Here is a 15,676-nt window from a genome sequence, read left to right on the forward strand (position 1 = left end):
AATTGCAGCTGAATGTGCGCAGTTCCCACTCCAAGTATATAAACATACCTTCTGGTGATATAAAAAAGAAAAAAAAACACCCTGCTTTTTGTCCAGTCTTACATTCAATAACTCCTAAAAAGTTCAGAGCAAGAACATCTGATGTTCTGTTTCTGTGGAGTCTTCCCTGTTGCCTTTGGCTGAGTCGTAAGCACAAAAAGTTATGACGGAGAAGTAAGATAAATTTATCCTGAAGTGCTCTAGAATAGATAAACCTAAACTGATGGTTTATAGAAATGAAAATAATAACAATGGTGTGTTTTGATACCTTGTTCGGTTCGTAACTGATATTCTGAATGATATTCCGAAGCTGGGGACGGTTGGGTAATTAGCAAAGGAAATCAGTCCTTTCCCTTGTTAAATCAAGAAACGCATATTTTCAAAGGCTTCAAAACAGGCTAATGAACGGTGCTATAGAGAGCCTGCATCACAACTGTATTAAAAGCATTGCCTTTTGTTAAGTGCTAGAGGAAACAGTGTTTTGATTTGGATATATATCATGTTTTGCTGGCTTCTTGAGAACATCTAGATCAGATGCAGGTACCAGACGAATCTTGGAAGATGACTCATGGCTCTGATTTTGCTTGAACAGCTAGTGATATGTTCTTAATACTCATCAGGAAAGGGAGGATCCGTTTTGGGTAGGGGTTTCCAGACATTAATTTAAAGATGCTTAGGTTTAACATCAATGTTAGCAATTTTTAGAAGGAGCATGACTTGAAGCTCTCAGAGTTTAGAGCTTGGGAATCCAAGTGCTCTGCCACAGACTTAAAATGTAACCTTAAATAAACTGTTTCACTGAGATTTTAAAGGTATGTAGGTGCTCACAGAGATAGTAAGACTTGTAATGAGATTTTCAGAATCACATTAGTGTCTAAACCCTGTTGAAAAATCTGACTCTTTAGTCTGTCTGAACCAGTGTCAGCCCATACCGCGTTTCATCCAGTTACTTCGTAAGGCAATATGCAAAGGCAGTACTGTGAGTGTGGCTTGGATTTCATAAATCTGGATGAGCATGTCCCCCTCCATGGATTATGGAGTTGTGCTCCCTTTTACCTTTTTTCTAATTCCATAAATTTCACATTCCTTTCTGCAGAATGCAATAGATTCAACAGAAGAGAAGAAAAGTGACTCCACTTTGCCTAACCTAAAGGCGACTTCTTTGGTGAGTGCTCTACCAGGTAGATTGTATTTATTCATTGATTTACTTATTTAAGGAAAGAGACCATTTTTGCTGTGCCTCTTGCTGAGATGAATACTGTTGGCATTTAGTGAACATACTCCAAGTTAACTATAAGACTGCTTAATATGCAAATCCCAAATAGCTGTATGTAAAAGGTAGGCCTGAAATGTTAAAGTTAGCCAAGACAGCAATTTTCCTCAATATGCATGCTAGTGGGGTTTTATGCTAATAAAATTAAGTGTCTAAATTTAAATGGGTTGATTTCTTGGGTACCTAAGCAGTTAGAGGAGGCTAAATCTTCAATTTTAGCATTGGTTTCTTACTAAAGTTTTGCGTAATTGCATGATTCCTTCTTTTGGGAGTTAAAAGTGCCATTTTTATGGAGCAAGAATGGTCTTGTAATTAAGCAAAGTAGTAGGGCTTTAGAAATTTGGGACTTAGTTCTGTGTTCTCCAGAGTTTTCCTATATTGCTTATGTCATTTTGAAACAAATTGATTATTCTGTCTGAGTTTATATATTTTTTAGGGGTTTCATGTTGTTTATATACTCTTATTACCTGAAAGTCTTGGGGGACCTGAGGAACTTTAGAGAATAGGAAAAGCAGATTTAGATGTCTTAAAATGTCTCTTAGATAGAACAATTTCACTCAGCCAAGTATCTAAAACAAATTAACTTTCCAGACATTTTCACAGTTGGGCTGGTTTGAAGCTCCACAGTAAATGTTCAACAAAAGCATAGATTTAGGCAAGGTTCCTTTCTCCCGCCTTTCCCCCACTCTTACAAATCTCTCACTCCCAGTGCCAACCCAAAGGAGCCATCTCATCTCTCTGAAGAAAGAGGGTATTCAGTGACGGGCTTTGTGGATAACTGCACAAACACTGGTATTTGGAAAAACTCAATGACTTATAAATAACCTGCTTTACTCCTTCCAGCTGGAGTACATAATGCTGAAACAAGTACAGTGTGGATTAGTATCCCTCTGCAGCTCATAGAAGCCAGTGGCAATTAACATAATTCCCCCCCCCAACTAATATGCAATATCAGAACACTAAGTAATAATATTTATTCTTTCCTACTGATACTAGGGCTTTTTTGTAGTATGTATTGATGATCCAGTTGTATTCAAATACCTATGCCATTTTAAGACAGTGGCAATTTTATGGCAGATCCAATATACTGAGGCTGCATAGCTTTAATAGATAGGAACTAACAGAACTGCATAGCATTCAGTTAAAGCTTACCTCTGATATACATTAGAGAGATCTTACTGCCCTTTGGATCCAAAGGATAAGAGTCTGTAAGTAGTAAAGCGTGTTGAAGAGGCTGAGAGAAGAAAGAACAGAAAATCTTCTTCAGTATTTTCTTAAAATAGCAAGGTTTGAATAATTTACTACATGTTGTATTCAGTTTAGGTCATACCACTTCTTAAATGTATGTTACATTTGTTGCCTATGTTATTTGCTGTTAGTTAATTACTAACATATTTTCTTGTCTGCAAATGTGGAGGGACCATATATTTTGAAGTTCTACTCATCAAAATGTTTTATTTATTTAGCATGACATTTGCACATATTAAAATGCACATTAAGTATTTGCCTAGTGACCTTTAGAAAGTGAGCAACTTGTGCAAATTCCCCCCTCTCCCCAATACATTTCATTTCAAATCTTCTGCTTGACCTTGCTTTGGGTTGTGGTGATTTTAATGTGTTTTCGTCATAAACAGAAAAGCTAAAATAGAATGTCAGTCTCGATATCTTTGCTGAAAGCTGAGATAACATGGCGTATATATGTATGCAAAGAAGCAGAGGATTTTCTAAAGTCCTTTGGGAAACGTGGCAGACATACAGTTTGAAGTGCATCAGAAATACTATTGTATCAACAGAACTGGAGTGTGAGAATGTATCTACTAAAGGGATAGGTCATTCAAGCACTAGATGAAGTGTATATAATATGGAATTAATTTCATGGGGAAAAAGAAAGAAAACTAAGATATGAGTGATGCCCTTTAAAAGGGATAGCTTAATTGTTTGGGCAGATACAGCTTTTAGGGCCACATGTTAGCTCTGTACCAAAAAAACAACCAACAATAATTTTGCCAAATTTCCTTAATGTGCCAGAGAATTAAGTCTGAAGGTTTTAGAATATTTGCATTCTGAAAAAATTTGGAGGTGTGTGAGTGGGGGGAAGATATTTTTATGAAATAGATTTATGTTTTGCTATTATCCATTTGTCTTATCTAACAATTTCATGTTTTTAATTGTTTCAATAAGTTGCTGTTTAGAATGCTCTGATCTTTGGAAAGAATTAATGTGGGCCTTAGTAGCTCTTAAAATCATGACCTCTGTAGCTGAGAAAGAAACATAAGATTGACATACTTGTTCTAGGAATTCAGGATGTGTTTTAATATGGAGTTTGTGTATGCTAAAGGTCAGTACTTAAAAAACAAAAAAAAAACTTCCTTGAGCATCTGTGGATCACTGAATTCTTTGTTTAGGCCATATCTTTAATGGCATGTGAGCTTGAAAATCTGCATGGGGGTGGAGAGGAATGATGCATGCCCACATGTAAGCTTTTCTATCAGTCTGTTCTATTTTTGGTTATGTGATGGAGTAGAGGTACAGTCTGAGAATAGGGATTTGGTTGTGATGTGAAGGGCTGTAAAAAGGTTTTTCTGGCAGACAATGCCTACCTGGTTCTTAGGGCAGTTGCCTTAGTATCCATGGGAATATTCAGAGGGTAATTTAGCATACTAAATTAGGACCTAATACCTTAATTAAGGCTAGCAATTTCTATTAAGTTTCCTCCAAATTCTTTGTTGCTGATTGCAGTCAGACTGCAGTACACATAAAGCACATCCTTGGGTGTTTTGTTACTGACAATTTTATTAAAGCTGTTGTTCCAGTTCAGAATAACAAAGCTGATCAGTGAACATAATCTTTAACAGAAATGTCCACAGATCTAACTGGATTTCTCAAAACACTAGCCCAAACAGTTTATGCTAGTGACCTATTGACAGTCTAAAGTTTGTACATCTAGACTAACAGCTTCATAAAAACTGTGATAACCATTTTCCAAAAATGTCCTTGTTAATTGATAAAGCATCTTTACCAGATGCTGCTTGTTCATCTTGAGTGTTCACACTAGGATTTTTTTTGCTGTGAAAAAGATCAAATGAAAAGAATTACCCGAAAAAATTTTGGGAAAATACTGTTAGGATTTTGTATATTCTGTGGTCAAAATGAATTTTCTTGGAAAAAAAAAATCATGTTAAACAAAAAATCTCAGCTCTGTCTTAATTTTAAAATCCACAAACCCAGGCTCACTCACCCCTGTCTTCCCCCTAAGTGGTCAGTCCTTTCCCACTGACATCTCCTATTGTTATGGTCAGATGATCAAGGCAAAGTGTATACTTCCTTTTGTGTCCAGTAGATAGCGATTCTTAATTGATGACTGCTACTTTCTTTCTGACATAAAGGAAATGAATGGGCAGTAGTGATTATTGCACATCTGTTGTTTTCTGTTGAGCATCCTGTACAGCAGTGAAACCGTCTTGAAGACTTTTTTTTCCCACCCCCCTTCCCCTCACCCCCTCTTCAGGGCTAGTTAATAGAGGGGATATGGGTGACAAGGGACAGTATTGTTCCCTTGTCACAGGTGTAGCCAGAACAGAAAAACAAATCACAAGCTGGAGCAGAATGACTTGTTTCTATCTTCCAAATAAGTCTATTTTACCAAAAAAACCCCACATCTTGTAAAGACTTCAGGAACGGACTGTATTTTGATTACTCGGCGTAGGTGATGAGTCATGTCTTCATAGTGCAGTTAACTGTATTGTAGGTGTAACACTTCAAAATGATGCTGAATATGGCTTCCTCTGGGGGAAGGGAAAAACAAAATAGCACATACACCATGGATCTAAGGTTGAAACTTTCGTGTTGCTTTTGCTATGACTTCTAGGATGTAGTTTTTAAGTGCTTTGGATCTTTTTCCATCTCTTACTTGGACATCTTTTGCTTGGTGTGTTGCAGCATAACTCAAGGAGAGTTGAGCAAACCTTAGATACAGGTGTCAGGAGCTCTTCCTCTGCTTCAGCCTCCCTGCCTTCCTGGAGAGGGCTCGGGGATGGAGCCAGCGGACGATCCTTGCCTAATTTTACAGACTGGAGAAGGAAGTGTGCTGGAAGTGTGTCGGATGGAGGGGCAGTGAAGTATGGAAAGGGACAGGGGTGAGCAGAAGGGGGCTTGAAGACTGGAGGAGGGGAGGAGAAATGTTTGGGAGAGCAGTTGAGATATGAGAATGAAACATATGGGTGAAATAGGTACAAGGTGGTGGAGTGTATCAGAGCTTGTTGCTGGTGTGACATGGGGGACACTTTTCTTCATGACTCTTGTATTGGAAAGGAGCGAGTGAAAGTGGGATGTACGCAAGTCGGTGGCTGCCCTCTGTGCAAACCTAGAGTGTGTCTACAGGAAACCTTTTTGTTCTCTCTTACTGCACTAAGTACTTTGAAGACTGTTAATTGAAAGAGCTCTGTAAATCAGAATTCTTACCACTTAACATTGTTTTATGTTTTTATTATTTATTGTTTATTCCTGGTGGACAACAAGTAGACCATGAGGCAGCAATGTGCCTTGTGGCCAAGAAGGCCAATGGTATCATTGGTTGCACTGGGCAGAGCGTTGCCAGCAGGTTGAGGGAGGTGATCCTCCCCCTCTACTCAGCCCTGGTGAGGCTGCATCTGGAGCGCTGGGTCCAGTTCTGGGCTCCCCAGTACAAGAGGGATGTGGCACTACTGGAGAGAGTCCAACAAAGGGCCACTAAGATGATTAGGGGCCCGGAGCCTCTCTCTTATGAGGAAAGGCTGAGAGAGCTGGGCCTGTTTAGCCTGGAGAAGGGAAGACTGAGGGGGGATCTTATCAATGCGTATAAGTATCTGAAGGGAGGGTGTCGAGAGGATGGGGCCAGACTCTTTTCAGTGGTGCCCAGCGACAGGACGCGAGGCAACGGGCACAAACTGAAACACAGACAGTTCCATCTGAACATGAGGAAAAGCTTTTTCACTGTGAGGGTGACAGAGCACTGGAACAGGTTGCCCAGAGAGGTTGTGGAGTCTCCATCCTTGGAGATACTCAAAAGCCATCTGGACACAATCCTGTGCAACGTGCTCTAGGTGACCCTGCTTAAGAAGGGGGGGCTTGGACTAGATGATCTCCTGAGGTCCCTTCCAACCTCAACCATTCTTTGATACATTTATTTTTTCTTGTTGCTTCCATGATGTTTAATTGCAGCATTTCTTTTAAGCAATGTGCCAGTAGCCTGCTTTTACAAAGTCTAAATATTTTGGTGCCTTAACTGACAGTGTTTATGTTGAGCTTGGACATGGCTGGTCAACTAAAGTTAGTGCACAACAACAGTGCTGCCCTCTTCCCAGGAGGTTTCTGATGTTTTTCAGATAAACTGCTTTTTCAGCTCGCTCTTGTCACTGGCTATCGCAAGGGCTTCTCTGCTCCTGCCCTGTCATCTCCCATCACATAACGGAGGAGGTGTAGAGACGCAGTTTTGCATCTGTGAGATGCTTTTTAGCTGGAAGCTTATAGCCTTTATTAAGTTAAATGTGATTTGCAAAAACCAGGTGCATATGGCCACTGGAGATAGGAAAAGTGAGTAAGAATATACCATGCCATAGTCCTCAACAGAGATGAATACCAAATTCACAACATCATAAATGATTCATGCTGCAGTTAATGCCCCAGTGATATATGTGCCCTTATGGTGTTGGCATAAAAACTGATCAAAAGTGGGATCCCTCTCTTGCTCTGATTTCCACCCCTAGTTTGCAAACAATACAGACTTATCGATCACATAATAATCCAGCATAGTTAAGGTTAAACTTTTATCACTTGCTCTTTTTTCATGCGAGTGTGAACTGTTTTTATTTTAGAAAGCATGACTATATCTGTTCCAGCCAAATGCATGCAGATGAACTACTGATGAAATGTACGTGTACATTCAGATCAAATATCATAAAATGGGAAATTTTCAGATTCCTGGAAAAACAGGGACCATAAAAACAATTTTAAGGTTTTCTTTTTTCTTCATTCTAGTTGTAAAGCTGGTCCTTCTTCTTCTTCTTCTTCTTCTTCTTTTTTTTTTAATTAATCTTGTCCAAGGGTAATTTAAGCAATTAAATAATCCCTTGCTTTCTGAATGAGATGCACAGAGACCCTGTTCATGCCTCCAAAGCCTTTTAAACATTTAGTCTATTCCCATAGGATTTTGGACTTATCTTGCATCTGTTGGCAAGCATTATGTTGTAGCTAAATATTCGTTGTGGCACCAGCCAAGTAATACAGGATAAATCCATAGAATCGGTTGAAATCTATTTGCACAAGTGTTTGTGAATTCCATTTCATAGGTGTCTTAAAGGGACACTGTTAGCATATTAAGGTAAGTTTTAAGAAACACAGTAAATCCTTAATTTGAGATTTTTGCAATCTAGTACTTCAGCGTAGTACTTAAGACTTGTATCTTGCCTCTTGCATGACTCATGATAAACACTTGAATATTTGCGAGGCTTAATCATATTCAAAATGCTGTATAGAAATTTGCTAAAATGTTTTTAGTATGGAATCTTGACTTTGAGAACAGATGTGACTTCTTTCATACTGAGCTAAGGATGCAATAGATGACTTATAGCAGGCCTATTTATTGTTTTACAGAATGTTCAGAGAAAGCTCTTTAGCTTGAGCATTGAGGCATTGATTACTATACACACAAAACAATCCCAAGAAAAATGTAAAAATACTTGGTCCGTTGAGGCAGATATTCACTAAAGTGTTGTGATATGTAGCTGTTTAGTAAAAGAAAATATAGCAGGAACTTCAACTGCTAAAAGAAAAAATTACTGCTTTTATCAGCATTGGCATTGCTTTGAAGATACTAAACATTTGGTTTCCTTCTGGGAGAATTAGATTTTTTCCACTTCATCCTTTGTAAATATTTTTATTAGCTGCATTTTGTAGGAATTTGAGAAAATATTTAATACATGGAAAAAATAAATGCAATCTGCATACCTATCTGTAGTTGCAAAAGTACAGTGTATCAAATGCTGGGTTTTTTTCTGTTCATGAATTTCTTCTGAAACTCAAAATTTTCCAGTATGGAATTTGACAGGAGGAATAACTATGGTTAACATTTCTTTCTTTCTTTCTTTTTTTTTATTTTAAATAGTCTATTCCTCTTTTCCTTTGCCCCCCCCCATCATGTCCCAAGAGTGTATTCCTCCCCCTCCCCACCACCATTTCAACTTAACTTCTTTCCTTCAGCTATTGCTGTGAGCTGTATTTCAAGGATAAATGCAGTCTGAATTATATTTTATATTATATAATAAAAATTTAGGTGTGTAACCTAACTTAGTAAAGATAGTTATATTTTGTATTTGGATATCAGTCTTTTGTGATTAAATGACAGTTGGGGGTTGTTACTGGAGATATGACTTCTAATCCTGTTTTCAAGGTAGAATAAGAAAAACCTTAGCAATCATAACTTTTATATTTGTTTCTGCCATAAGGAAATAGATAGAAAAAATGTCCTCCATACATATCGGTTTGAATACTAGCATTACTTGTTTTGTGGGAATATGTGGGTGAGTGGGTATCTTTAAAGCACACAATGTACCCATTTTAAAAAGGAAAGGAATGGGACTTGGTGAAATGTTACTCTTGAGAAATGATTTTACAAGTGAAGCTAGTTAGGAGTTCTTCATCCAAAAATATTTTATTGGAAAATGGCAATTTATTGAAAACAGAACTTTTCACACAAACTATCGGCAAGAGAAGTTTCTGAGATACAGGATTGTAAGAAAATGTGGACCAGTTCTGTGGAGGAGCAGCAATGTAACTTAAAACTAAAGCAAATTCTTTCTCCCTCTGGGTTGTTCTGTTGCTGGTTGGGTTTTTTTGGTTATTGCTTTGATTACAGTCTTCCAAAGTTTGCTACCTCTTTCTCACAAAGAGCATGGATGCTTTCAAAATTCTACTTTCTTTGTTTTCTCCCATGAGATAGAAAGATACCTTTCTAGCTGCTTCTTGTGTATTGATGTTCCTTTATGGAAATTGTTCGTATTGAACACGTTTTTCTTCCTTTGTTTTACTGTGAACAGTTTGCCTATTTTTCATGACAAAATATTCACCTTACTCCTTTTTGTTCTCCATTTGACATGCATTAAAATGTCCGCTGATGATTCATAAAAGAAGTTAAGACCTACTCCAAATTTTTACAGATTTGGTTTGAGTCCTTTCTTATTATTTTGGGTCTAAATTGTGTTGCTTATGTAATAGACACCATAACTGCCTGCCTCTTTTTTGGACAGCGCCAGTGTCATGGCTTTAATAATCTTCGTGATGAAGTGAAGCCTTTCGAAAGACTTGTGCACCACTTTCAGTTTCAGAGTAGAGAGCTTTTGATCAAATCAGTTACAGGATGATTGAAGAAGTTGTGCCAATTCTGTCTAGAATCTGAAGCAAAATTATGATCAAACTTTTCTGTGTTTATTCTGGGAATAAATTCATGGTTTTAAAATTTGCCTTATGCATCAATATTATGAAAAATGCTATTAAACTGGACTTTAAACTGTACATTATGATTTAAAATCTTGTTGTCTTACTGAAGCACATCTGTTAACACAAGCTCTAATGCTATTAATTTGGATAGGACAATGGGCTCTTTATGAATTGGGTAGGATTAGTCCATTTAAATTAGTTTGCTCCTGAATTAATGATGCTCAAGGGTGGGAAGTTTGAAGTAATGACCATCTGCTGTGTTGGTAAAGGCCAGCAGACTTCAAGAGATGCTGACGACTCTGTAAGTCACTTCTGCTAACGGTAATATGTGTGTTGTTATGTGTAGAACAAAGAAACAAAAGCTGGGTGAAAGCGTAAAATTCAGATAAGGAAAATAATTGTTCTGTGAGAGGACTGTCTTCTCCAGCTTTGTAGTGTGTTTTGGGTTTTTTGTTTTTCCTTGGAAAAACAATCATTTTAATCATAGACCTAGTGGCCCCATTTTGCCAGGTGTGAGATGCCTCTGTGAGGGAGCAGGGGTGGAAGTTGCCTGTTCTGCCACAGGAGTTGAGAGCACTCAGTGACTATTGTGCCAGAAGAGCACAGAATCCTACCAACCAAACTTCCCATTCAGTATTATCTTCTGTTTTCCAGTTTTCTGCAGTCTTGGGAACAACTGTTTTTTGTTGTGGTTTGTTTTTCAGAAGAGATGAGAGGGCATAAGAACTACGGTTTTTTTTTCACTTTAGGGACTGGAGAAGCCCCACATGCGAGTGCTGTTGCACTTCGTTGGCTGTGATGCAACAGGGCACATGCGGGAATCGGATGATTCCTCAACTCTATGTGTGCTGCTGCTTGTTCCATGCAGCCAGGTTGCAACCCAAGATGTTGTTTAAGTTCCTGAAGTAGTAATTCTCATAAGGCTGTTTTACAGCCTTTCAATGCTGAGAGCAGTGTGCATTTCTTGATACTGTCAAATCATATTTTGTCTTATCTCTGTCCATATTAGGTGCCAGGATATAGATGCTTCAGTAAATTCCTTAGCATAAATAACTGTATAAATGATGAAGGCATGTCTAATTCAGTTTTTTGTTTTGTTTGTTTGTTTTTTAATTGCCCTGCATGAGAAGTTTCCTCACCTGGTAACTTGGATTTTGGTCTTCAAGGTGAATGTCACAAGCCTGTTGAATGCTTGCTGGAAACGAGATTAGTATTTGGGGTTTTTCCTTAAACTGAAATTGGCAGTAATAATAGAAAAATCCATGCTTCATTCTGTGCCTGTGAAAAGCATAATGTAAATAAATATTTATATTACATCTATTTATATATAAATGTTTTACTATCTATGTAGTGATGTACTTCCTGCAGTTGATCTTTATCAGTAAAAGTAAACATATCCTTTTCCCTTGATGATTCTTGTGTGTTAATCTAGCATTGCAAACCTGTGTTCTCAAAGATACTGTTTATGATAAATGTCTTGAAGATGCCAGTGTCCACAGTGTTTGGATTTGATAGGATGAATTAAAAGAGGAAAAATTTCTGAAGCATGCTTTATGCTCTATATAAAGTATTGGTGTTTAATTGATGCTGTTTGGATATAGCTTTTTCACTGCAGTCTACAGTAGCAGGCTCATATTTACCAATAAGATGTGTACAAAAATACATGTATTCTGAAAACAATGTTCCTAGCCCAAATATTTTAACAATCTTTGTATATAATTCTATAGTCCCGATGACTTTTAGGGAAGCTATCATAGTCTGTTTTGCCTTCTAACTTAGCAAGTAATGCAATTTCAGCCCTGCTGCTTTCTTTTCCACTTTGCTTCTCTACTCTAAAGCTTCTGCTAGTGCCCAAAAGGAAATAGGAAAAAAAAAAATTGCTTCTGCAGCAGCTCTACTAGTTTTTGCTTTGCAGAAACAGAGCAGGATAGCATAGGAGAGAGACTCAACCACACATAGGTGTTGGAGCTGCTCTCTCATGAACCAGATTGGTTTCAGCAGGGTCCAAAATCAAATCACAAAAGCTGACGAGGATATTGGGGGGGGGGGGGAGAGCAGAGAGGAGGCAGAACAGAAATTTCTGTCTGGGAATAAAACCTCTATTAAATAAAGAGGGCCTGTTGGGAAATATTGGGAAATGCGAAAGGGGAAGGAACAAAAGCAAAGGCAAGTGATGAGAAGAAGGGCATCAATGGCTAGCGGCTCTGCTAGCTGGCAGAGAGAGAAAGGAGCAGTGTGTTCCCTGACTGGCTGTGTTTCATCAAATTTAGAAACTTTGGAATGTGGAAAGACTTATCGAGGTTTATTTTTACTTAAAGATCATCCTGTTCATCTTTGCAAATCTTAACATGTTGAATTAGTGCTGTGACTATTTTTTTACACTGCTTTCAATAAAAGTGGCTAGTCAATCCTGCAGCTTACAACAGACCAGTATTTGACTGTTTATTATGCTGATTGAATGAGCTACACTGGTACAGTCTGAAGATAGGAATTAACAATTGTCTATACTGAAGTACTGGAAACAGTTAAACTAACATCTATTACTTGTCCCCTAGTATATGTAGCAAGAGTTGGGCACAAATCCTCTGATTTGCTGTTCCTCAGACTTTCTTTGGATTCCTCAAAATCCAGCGTGCATTGAGTGCAACGGTCTGTTGTAAAGGGAAGGCAGAATAGTGACTGTGATCCTGAAGAATGTGGCTGTGAGTTATCTGGTCCATTAAAGGAAGTTTCCTCCTGTTCAGTCTCTGCCTCATCTTCTATCTCCCAGATGTCAGAGGGGTGTCACTTGCAGTGAACAGTGTCTGGGAACTGTTAAAAATGCCTAATGTATGAAACATAAAATCTTATTTGGGGGGAAAAAAAAAGATATTTCTTAGCAAAACTAAATCAAGTGATATATTGGCTTATTGCATATTGGATCATGCCACAATATTGTACAAGGAACTGTGCGAAGCTAGCAATTCTGCAGTTTGCTTTTATATAGAATTAATTCCATGTGTGTTAGCCAGTTGCACTGGCTGTCCATTTTCCAGCATACCAAATGTTTGTTTTCTGACAGGCTCTTTTTTTCCCTGTCACTAAAAAAATGGGGATTTTTTTTTTTTTAATTAGCTGCCTTGTGCAGTTCCAGCAAACTAACATGTATTCTACTTGCTATATATTTCCTATTACCATAACTGATTGCTTGGCTTAAGACTGTTCCGTTTCTGATGAACCTTGTTTAATATGTAGTACTATGCTCATGAATCATCACATTGAAGGAAACCTGCTCAGAAATTGTTTGCCAGAAATACATGAATAGCTTTTCAGTACATGTTCTACTTAGTTCGCATTTGTGATTGGGCTGTAGTTTCTATTTAGATGTGGGCAGAAATAGCATGTGCATGCCACTTTTAGAATACCATTCTGCTTTATATATAGCATTTTTAATCCTAAAGAGCCTCAAAAGCATCATACAAGTGACAGTGCATGCGTGGAGCTTCTGTGGAATGCAGCCTTCCTGGGATAGATGAAAGCAACCAGGAGGGAAACTGGGGTGTCAAACATTGTGCCATAATAAGGCATACGGGAACACACAGGCTATCTGCTACCAGTTCGGAGTCTATAAGGCTCTTTAGTGTCCTCCTTGTTATTAATATGTCTTTTTCATTTATTTCAGTTGAAATAAAGTTCTTCAACCTTTCACTAGATACATTCTAATAATCTTGCTAAATATGATGTGACTGAAATCTGAGCACACTGATACATCAGTTGAAGTAGATGTTTGATAGAGTCCTGGGCGGAGGGGGCAGAACAAAACTACAATAAAACCTCTCAGAACATATGAGTAACTAGTTATCTATTTCAGTTTTAAGGCATGCTTAAATTGAAAAAGGAAAAACATATTTTTGTAATCAATTCTCTGAAAAGTAGAGTAGGTACATTTATTTCCTTAAAGAAGTATGCTGAATCTTCAGAGACTTGAAATTGGTAGTTATAGGTAATCTATTTTAACCAGTAATAATAATTTATAACAAATCAATTAGATAGTTGAGTTTGTGTGTAAATTTTGCCCAAAGCTAACTTTGAAAAAAGACAAAATAATTCTAGAAGAAATATAAAAGTGATGTTATTTTAACCCTCTGGGTGTTACATAATCTATTTTATTTCCCATTTTATTTCATACCTACTTTGAAGAGAAAGGCAAATAATAAGAACTATTTAACAGAAGCACCATATTATATTTATGTATATATATTTTAAAATAGATAAAACTTTTCTTGCATTTAGACCCGAGACTTTCAAAAAATAACTGGTAGCTTTGAATACCTCAACCTGAACTGAAGTGCCTTGATTTTGCAAAGTATGCCAAATGCTTATTTTCCACCATTTAGGCCGGATGCCAAAATGACTAATCAGTTTTGAAAAAATTGGCTTTTGTTCTGTGTAATTATGATGCATTGCAGCTTCTTTCCCAACTCTAATGACTTTTGCTTAAACGGTACTGGAATTAGATTAAAAAAAGAAAAATCCTCATTTCCAGTAAAGGTCTGCTTTAAATTTTGTTAGTATAACCCTCCTAGCGTGATAAGGACTGATCAGACTTCAGACTTGTGTGTTCCCTGAGGTGAGGTCATGGAAAAAGTCTTCTTTTGGCTGCTGTCACTAGGACAGAGCTAGGAAGCCTTCTTTGAACTCTGCTTATGAGACATCTCCTTTTTACACAGTCAAAGGAAGCATCTACCTGTGGTTGGTCTAAGCAGGAGCTGAGATGTTGGAGAGAAGTGTTTGAGTGTTGCAACAACTGTGCTCCTTATTGAAAGGATTTTATCTGAACCATTTCAAAGGTCAGGACTGAGAGGTTGAAGTGAACCCTGTCACTGTCAATGGCATATGCATGAGGGGAGAGTACTTCAGTTGAATGTAAGCATGATTATACCTTCTGCTCTCTTGTCTTTGCGTGTGTGTGTGCGCACATCTGTCTCTTCCCCCTCCGTTCTGAACTCTAAATCTTTGGAGCTTGTAAACAAAGTCAAGCAAGAGTAAAATCCTCAAAGCAACTGTATTTCAGCAAAGTTTGAAGACAGGTGGCCTTGGAGAACAGAGAAATCCGTATAAAGCTGCATCTGTACTGGTGAATTTAGATTGGGCTAGGACTGTTCCCAGGTACTGGAAGAAATTTGTCTATGGTAGTCACGTTTTCTGGCATGATTTTGGTGCACTCTAGTCAGTGCTCTCCCCAAACAGTTTCCGGGCACAGCTGAGTCTTTGGTCCGGTTCAGCCACCATTGCTGAGAGACAGTTTTTCTGTGCCCCGATTTGGAGACTAAGATGGTTCATTAGCATAGATGTAGGCTATCTGGGCCAGCTGGCCTTGATACTCAGGATTGGGCACACCTAATGTACTATTTTGAGTATAGCCTTCATGTCTGCACTGATGCAAATCTGCAACTTGAGCTCAGCCCTTATATGACATCAGAGAATCCACAGGTTGGTCTAGAGAACCTATGAATGTCTTCGCTGTGAGGAAAAGCAAGGTTCACCTTTTATTTGATATGAGAGCATCTGCTCCTCAGTCAGCGTTTCTCTGCTGTGCGGACTTTCTGCTCCCTGACGTGCGACAAGCTCACTCTGCAGCATCACTATAATTTATATTAGAAGTGAATTTTTGGCTTCTTTGCTTTGTAGGGGAGAATGGGGGAGGTAGGGACCAAGGATAAGAAAAAAATTATAAAGAAACTAAGAATTTGAAACTGACTTGGCACTTGTAAATCAATGTGCCCTGGCAGGCCAGCACTTACTAGGGAATGAGAATACCAGTTAGGCAAAAAGTGACATCAGTCCAGTGATACCACTGGGAGCATTGCGCAGGCTGTGGGGGTAGTGACAGGGAGAAGGATAAGATGGGAG

General features: G+C 38.2%; 1 protein-coding gene across 2 annotated transcripts in view; it reads left to right on the forward strand.

Moving 5' to 3' along the window:
• Window positions 1–2,047: 2,047 nt before the first annotated feature.
• PLEKHG1 (pleckstrin homology and RhoGEF domain containing G1) overlaps window positions 2,048–15,676 on the forward strand; it is a 134,882-nt gene continuing 121,253 nt past the window's right edge. For both annotated transcript variants that reach the window (XM_013957679.2, XM_067293564.1), the window contains exon 1: window positions 2,048–2,104. The gene's annotated coding sequence lies outside the window, so the exon portion shown is untranslated. The remainder of the gene's footprint in view (window positions 2,105–15,676) is intronic.

This window comes from Apteryx mantelli, chromosome 3 (assembly GCF_036417845.1).
Source record: "Apteryx mantelli isolate bAptMan1 chromosome 3, bAptMan1.hap1, whole genome shotgun sequence".
NCBI lineage: Eukaryota > Metazoa > Chordata > Aves > Apterygiformes > Apterygidae > Apteryx > Apteryx mantelli.